This window comes from Salarias fasciatus, chromosome 23, assembly GCF_902148845.1.
Source record: "Salarias fasciatus chromosome 23, fSalaFa1.1, whole genome shotgun sequence".
Taxonomy (NCBI): domain Eukaryota; kingdom Metazoa; phylum Chordata; class Actinopteri; order Blenniiformes; family Blenniidae; genus Salarias; species Salarias fasciatus.
The window spans coordinates 34,067,535-34,074,857 of NC_043766.1; the positions used below are offsets into that span (position 1 = coordinate 34,067,535).

At 45.8% G+C, this 7,323-nt stretch overlaps 1 pseudogene; it reads right to left on the reverse strand.

Moving 5' to 3' along the window:
* LOC115382188 (NLR family CARD domain-containing protein 3-like) overlaps nt 1-1,933 on the reverse strand; it is a 58,439-nt pseudogene extending 56,506 nt beyond the window's left edge.
* Nucleotides 1,934-7,323: the final 5,390 nt, after the last annotated feature.

A 7,323-nucleotide genomic window follows, 5' to 3' on the forward strand; every position in this document is an offset into this window, starting at 1 on the left:
TTTTTTTCTTGCATGTGTTTTATGTGTTTGTGAGCTGTGGGGTTTTACATCATTTCTGTGTTTGTAGCGTTTTTGTCGTTTGCAATGCGTTTGCACCTGTCGCCCACCGTATTTTTGTCACTCAAAAGTTTTTCAAGAAAATTGAAGGTTTATTTTTGGAATTTATTTGGAACAAGAAACCCCCTAGATTGCATAAATAATTCTTATAAAGACCTAAGTCATCTGGAGGGATGGCCTTACCAAATGTTGGGTGTTATTGCTGGGCTACAAATCTCAGAATTGTTCAACACTGGATGAGATCTGATTCCCTTTACCCCCACCCGTCTTGGGTGCCCCTCTCCCCAAAACCCATCTCACTGATGTCTTTACACTCCCCTATCAGTAACCCATTCTCCCCCTATGTTAAAATTATTATTGTTAAAACTACTGTGAACATGTGGAAACAATTCAGGTGATATTTTGGTTTGCATACTTTCTCAACCATGCTCCTCTGGCTGCAAATCCCACCTTTCCTCCCTCCATAGGCTATCTGCCCAGTCTAGGCATCAAATGGTTTAGAGACATATGCATTAAGAAAGTATTTGCATGTTTTCAACAACTCCAGGAGCTGCTTTCTATCCCTCTGAATCATTTTTTTTTTTTTTTTGATACATACAAGCTCACAGTTTTGCTCACAAAACATACACCCAGTTTCCAAAACTGCCTGCCGATACAATCTCAGATGATTTTTGTTACTCAGATCCCAGTCATGAGAAGAGGCACAATTTCTTATATTTATAGACAAATCCAAACCCTTTTCTCAACCTCTGTGAATACTGGTAAGGCTCTTTGAGAATAGGAGCCGGGTGAGGGCATTTCAGCTGAGCTCCGGGAAGATATTCTTAAACGAGTACATACCTCGTCTATCTGTGCCACACATGGCTTAATTCAAGGTAAAGCGGTTCTCCGCACTCATTGGACAAAGGTTAGACTTTCCATCTATGATACAGTTGACCCATCTTGTGAAAAATGTCACCAGATGCCTGTAAGCCATGCCCACATGTTCTGGTCCTGCACATCTCTGCATTATTATTATTATTGGATGGCAATTTTCAAATTTTCCTGTCAGAGGAAACTGGAACATTTCTACAACCGAATGCAGTAACTGACTCCACTTCCTGCTTCTTCTCATTCTTTAGAAACAGAGAGGGGGAGGGAGAGAAGGGGAGAAGGAAAGAGAGAGAAAGACGGAGAGAAGCACCGACAGAGAGAGAGGGAGAGAGAGAGAGAGAATATATAGTCTTTTCATAAACACAAGAGGGTGTCTTTTGTTCATGAATGTCTTCATGGGTCCTGAAGTGTGATGAACGATCACTGAACAATGTCCACAAATACACACCAGTTCTTACAGTTCCAAATGGTAAATGGACTACACTTATACAGCGCTTATACAGCGAATTTCTACACTGCTACAGCAGAGCAAAAAGTGCTTTACACTACATTATCACATTCACCCATTTACACACACATTCACACACCAGTAGAGGCATCTGACATGCAAGGCGCTCAAGCCATCCATCCACTGGGAGCAATCTCATCTCTCTCTCTCTCTCTCCTTTCTTTCTCTCTCTCTCTCTCTCTCTCTCTCTCTCTCTCACACACACACACACACACACACACACACACACACCTTCATTTCTCACTGATTCTATCAAGTCAGACTTCACCTCTTAAGAACAAATCCACATCTGTCAATTAAATGTCACCTCTCTGTATTTTGAGTCTTTAAATAAAAAGCATCATATCTGAAAAGTTTTGAAACAAAGCAGATCACTCATTCAGACAAATGACAGACAAATTTTCCTCACAGTTCCAGGATTCCTCACCTCAGCTCGACTTCAGACTCTTTCCGGCTTCATGTGAGGAGGAAAAGCTACCTCTGTGTGTGTGTGGTGCCGATGTGAGGACGCCTTCACATCATCACTGTTTACATATTTGGCGTGACGTCAGAAACCAGCCCAGCCACCCACACAGCAGCGTACAACCGAGACGGGGCATGAAGTGGTGGCTCGATGCCATCCTGCGTGCCAGTGGAACATGTTTATCTTCATGCCATTGTTTCAAACCTGAGTCACCATTACACCTCTAAACACATTTCATTCAGTACAGCAGCACAAGTGTGTTGTTTGTAATTGTGTGCGTGAGAATAGTACACAGAGAAGTCAGTATAAACTGAAGCCCAGTCTCCGTGCCAACCTCTCAAATAAACAATGCATTGTTTTTCTCAGGTGCGATTTTTGCTATGGGCAATATGGGCATGTGCCAGGGTGCACCGTCACTCCGTGACTCCGTCACACCGTCACACTGTCACTCTGTCATACCGTCACTCCGTCACAACGTCACTCCGCCACTCCGTCACTCTGTCATACGTCACTCTGTCACACTGTCTCTCCGTCACACCGTCACTCTGTCACTCTGTCACACCATCACTCAATCACTCTGTCACACCGTCACACCTCACTCCGTCACTCTGTCACACTGTCACTCCATCACACCTCACTCCGTCACATCGTCACGTTGTCACTCCCTCACTCCATCACACGTCACACTGTCACTCAGTCACTCCTCACTCCATCACACCTCACTCTGTCACACCTCACTCCGTCACTCTGTCACATCGTCACTCCGTCACACGGTCACTCCATCACTCTGTCACACCGTCACTCCGCCACTCCATCACACCATCACACCATCACTCAGTCACTCTCTCACTCCATCACTCCGCCACTCCCTCACACCGTCACTCCGTCACATCATCACATTGTCACTGGGTCACACCTTCACTCCCTCACTCCGTCACATCGTCACGCCATCACTCCCTCACTCCATCACACCGTCACTCCATCACACTGTCACTCCGTCACACCTCACTCCGTCACTCCATCACATCGTCACTCCGTCTCATTGTCACTCTGTCACACCTCACTCTGTCACTCCGTCACTCTGTCACTCCGTCACACCTCACTCCATCACTCCATCACATCGTCACTCCGTCACTCCATCACATCGTCACTCCGTCTCATTGTCACTCCGTCACTCCGTCACTCCATCACTCCGTCACTCCGTCACTCCGTCACTCCGTCACTCCGTCACTCTGTCACACCTCACTCCGTCACTCCGTCACTCCGTCACTCTGTCACTCCGTCACTGTGCACTGGAGCAAAATCAAAATCTCCCCGGCCTCAGACCAGTTGGACATTCTCGTTCACTATATGGTTTTTTGGTGCCCCCATGTGGGCGAATGGAAGAACTGTAAACCCCGCCCCCCAAATGCAAACGAGCCAATAGCATCAACATCTGCCCAGAAAGGCCGCTGGTCAAGAGAGTGGCCTCAAAGGTTGTTGCAGTAGAAACAGGCCCTAAAGTTTTCTGGAAGAGATGAGAAGCACTGTTTCTCAATTTTTCAGTTCAATTCAATTCAGCTTTATTTATATAGCACCAATTACAACATAGTCATTTCTACACACTTTTACGGAGCAAACCCCACAGATCCACATGAGCAAGCATAACTGACCGTGGAAAGGAAAAACTCGATTTTTAAAATTTAGAAACCTGCAGAACCAGGCTCAGAGCTGGCGGCTTTCTGCTATCGCAGTTGGGGTGAGGGGACAGAGAGAGAAAAAGATAGGACAGATGGATAAATTGCTTGTACCAGCTCAGTCTTCAAAAAAGTGGGGCAATCATCAGGGTCTAATGTTTTCCCAGCCTCCCTGTGAAAGTCTATCAGGGCTCCCTGGAAAGGAGCACCTGAAACCTCAAATTCAGGAGGAACAAAAATGTGTCTGTCCTGGAGAAGAAACTCTGATCGTGACTGAAATAAGAATGACCTGTTCAACCAGGGTTCCTGATTTACATGGGGAGACTGTGGACGTGCAGCTGAGGCCATAAGAGTAGCATGTTGGAGGTCAGAGGTCATTGTGTGGCAGGCTGGAGTCCAAAATGTGAGGGCGGTCAGAGGGCATCATATATGTCCTGTGCTTGGTGTGAGCGTGCATGTGTGTGTGTGTGTGTGTGTGTGTGTGTGTGTGTGTGTGTGTGTGTGTGTGTGTGTGTGTGTATGTGTGTGTGTGTTCTCGTATTTCTATCCTTGTTGGGGCCAAATGTCCCCACAAGGATAGCAAAACGTGGAACGACGTGCCTTGTGGGGACCTTTTTCCGGTCCTAAGTAGGAGAAACAGTGTTTTCTTGACCATGTTGTTGTTACTGAAAAAAGTAAAAGTGCAAAAACATTTCTTTAGGGTTAGGCTTTATTGTGGTGTGGGTTAGGGTTAGGGTAAGGGTCAGGGTTAGGGGCTAGACATGAATGGGAGTCAATGGACGGTCCCCACAAGGATAGAAATACGAGACTGTGTGTGTGTGTGTGTGTGTGTGTGTGTGTGTGTGTGTGTGTGTGTGTGTGTGTGTGTGTGTGTGTGTGTGTGTGTGTTTCTCTCTGTCTCTCCTGAGAGTCTCACGTCTTTGTCTATTGTTTCTGTTGTTGTCAGGTTACATTCCAGAAACGATGCCAAATCAGGCCTCTTCCTCCACGTGGGATGTTTCTTCGGAAAAACAGTTGTATTATGTCGAAAGAGGAGGGAGTGGCTCAGATACCACAAAACCTCACAGTCAAACAACTGTGACATTGTGACACTCATCAAAATATTTCCATACTGGGTCCGAATATCAGACACTGATATATCATATATCAGCATTTTCTCTCTGTCCAAGTGTCAAAGTGTCCTTGAGCAAGACACTGGGCCCAGCTGCTCCCAGTGGATTTACTGAGCTTCCTGCATAGTCGCTTCTTCCTTGAGTGTGTGAGTGTGTGGATTGCACTCTTGTGTTTTGAATCTCAGTTTTTCTCGTCGACTTCTGGATTATGAACGTTGACTCCTCCATTCTGGACCCTGCCTGGCTTTCTGCCGCCATCGGACTACTTCTGACACTGTTACCTGTGAGACCGCCAACTAGTCAGCGGCTGAGGCTTTCTTTCTTTTCTAAATCAGACGAACAACAGGGGATACAATAGTCAAATCGAATCAATCTTTATTTATATAGCACCTTTCATACAGTTAAAAGCAACGCAAAATACTTTGCAGCATTTAGAAAAAATTACAAAATAAACCCACCCTCCTACCCTCAGTCTATACATATATACCTGCAACACATACTACATGCACACACACCCATATGACTTGCACTGGGGCAGGACCGCACTGACCAAAGGGAGAAACAGGAGTTTTCCCAATGCACCAGTCTGTGCTTGGCCTGCCGCCTGCCACCTGCATGTCGGTGTCATTTATTTTGTTTTTACTTCCTTCTAAAGGCTGCTGCTCAGCCGGTATCGCAGCTGTCAGAGTATTTTTTTTTAAGTCTTCTTTCAGGCCAATCAGAAGCCAGTCAGGCCAGCAGCATGTGAGGAGGACGATAAGATGATTAGTTTGTTTTGATTAACACCCCAACAGTCCTGTCAATCACACAGACAGTGTGTGTGTGGAGGAGGGTGTGTGAGTGTGTGTGTGTGTGTGTGTGTGTGTGTGTGTGTGTGTGTGTGAGTGTGTGTGTGTGTGTGTGCCCTGCGTAATAACGCTGCTTGGTGCTGCAGGCTTTGCGAGCTGAACAGCAATGTATTACTCTGTCTTCACATCACTTGTAAACTTTGCCATTGGCCATTGCAAAATCAATATTCAAATTAGTGCTGGTAAAAATAACACGTTGAAGATTTACTTTGGGGTTTTTCCCGTATAAAGCTATATGATTTATTAATGGTGCTAGTTTGAAAGGGGGACCAGCTGCCACCTCTGGCATTTCTGTTCCCTGTGGCCAATGCTAAACTGCTACACACCAGCTCATGATGTTAAAGAAAAGGAATGATGTGCTATTAAAGGACCAGTTGGTAGCAGTCTGTGGAGCCAGACAGCCGGTGAGGGCTGCTCCTCTGATCCAGGGTCAGACGGGGGTTGGTAGGTTGATAGGGCTCAGACGAAGCTGTCTCCCTGCATTGGTGGCAGGGTCTTCAGGCTGCAAAGGAAGCCCTGGGGGCAGGCGGGGAGGCACTGTCCAGCCACTATCGCATCTCAGGGGACTGCTTAGGGAAGCTATTACTTTTGATTTAGCTTTCCTTCACCAAACTCAGGCTACATGTTCGTTTCCTCATGCTCGTACACGCCTTTATAAAGCCCTGACCTCAACACAGATTACACTTCACTGGAGCTAGTAAATCTCATTGCAATCAGACTCAGTACTGGAGTTTTGAATCGTGCAACTTGAATATTATTGCCAACATTAAGTGGTGTGGTCAGTGACCAGCTTTTGATTTTTGCTTCTGTCATGAAAAGTCTGTCAGTTTTCAGGGGTCGAGTTGTTTTTGCAGCCGATTGCAGCCAAAACAGAAGGGCTTCAACATCACTGCACCCCTGTCCTCGTCCAGCCACACGGCTGCAGTGAGCTGCTGCCATGAAAGTGCCGGATCGCTCATGACCTGGAAGTGGTGCACCTGGAATGGAAAATGACTTTTCATTTCCTTGATTTTGCGAAAATGATAGATGAGCAAGTCTGTTGAAAATCACATATCAATCATATACAAGCTAACATTCAAGAAGTCCAGTTCTGTGTTTAAAACAGTGCATTAGTGATGTAAAATGTTTGTAATGAATCATACCTTATCCTTCAAGGCACCCACCAATGTGTCTGCAGGTCAACGTGGTGTTTTTGAGGCTGTGGGTGTCAAACACTAACAGCGTACCACCCCCAGGCCGATGGACAGGATGAGAGCACCAATCCAAATTTAAAGACTGAACCTGCTGGATCCTACGGAAGCATACTGCACTCACATGAAAAATAAAAAAAATCTGCTCTCTTCTTCTAAACTAACATAGATAACTAACTCGTAACTACGAGATACTGTTTTAAGCAAATAATAAAAATTCGACTTTGTTTTTCTGAATTAACAACATAAATGTCTCATGATTACACCGCCTCTCACTCGTGAGACCTCCAGCTCTCCACTGTGGGGAATAAACATGACCAGACTCTAAAATTTAATGAAGTTTTATTTCAGTTTGGGCTTGAGACACTGGGAAATTCAGTTGTCTTAAAATAGGATTGATGATATTATGATTAGTTTGTGTAGCAGTATAGGTGTGTGTGCTCTGTGCAGGGTGCTGCTGATTGGCCACCTGGTAAGGTGGACCAGTATAAAAGCAGCCCTCCTCCCAGCAATCACTGCACTTCAGTTGGTCTTGGCATGTCACATCCAGGTCAGAGGCTGCCCGACTGAGAGGTACGGCTGCACGCTGCTTCAGC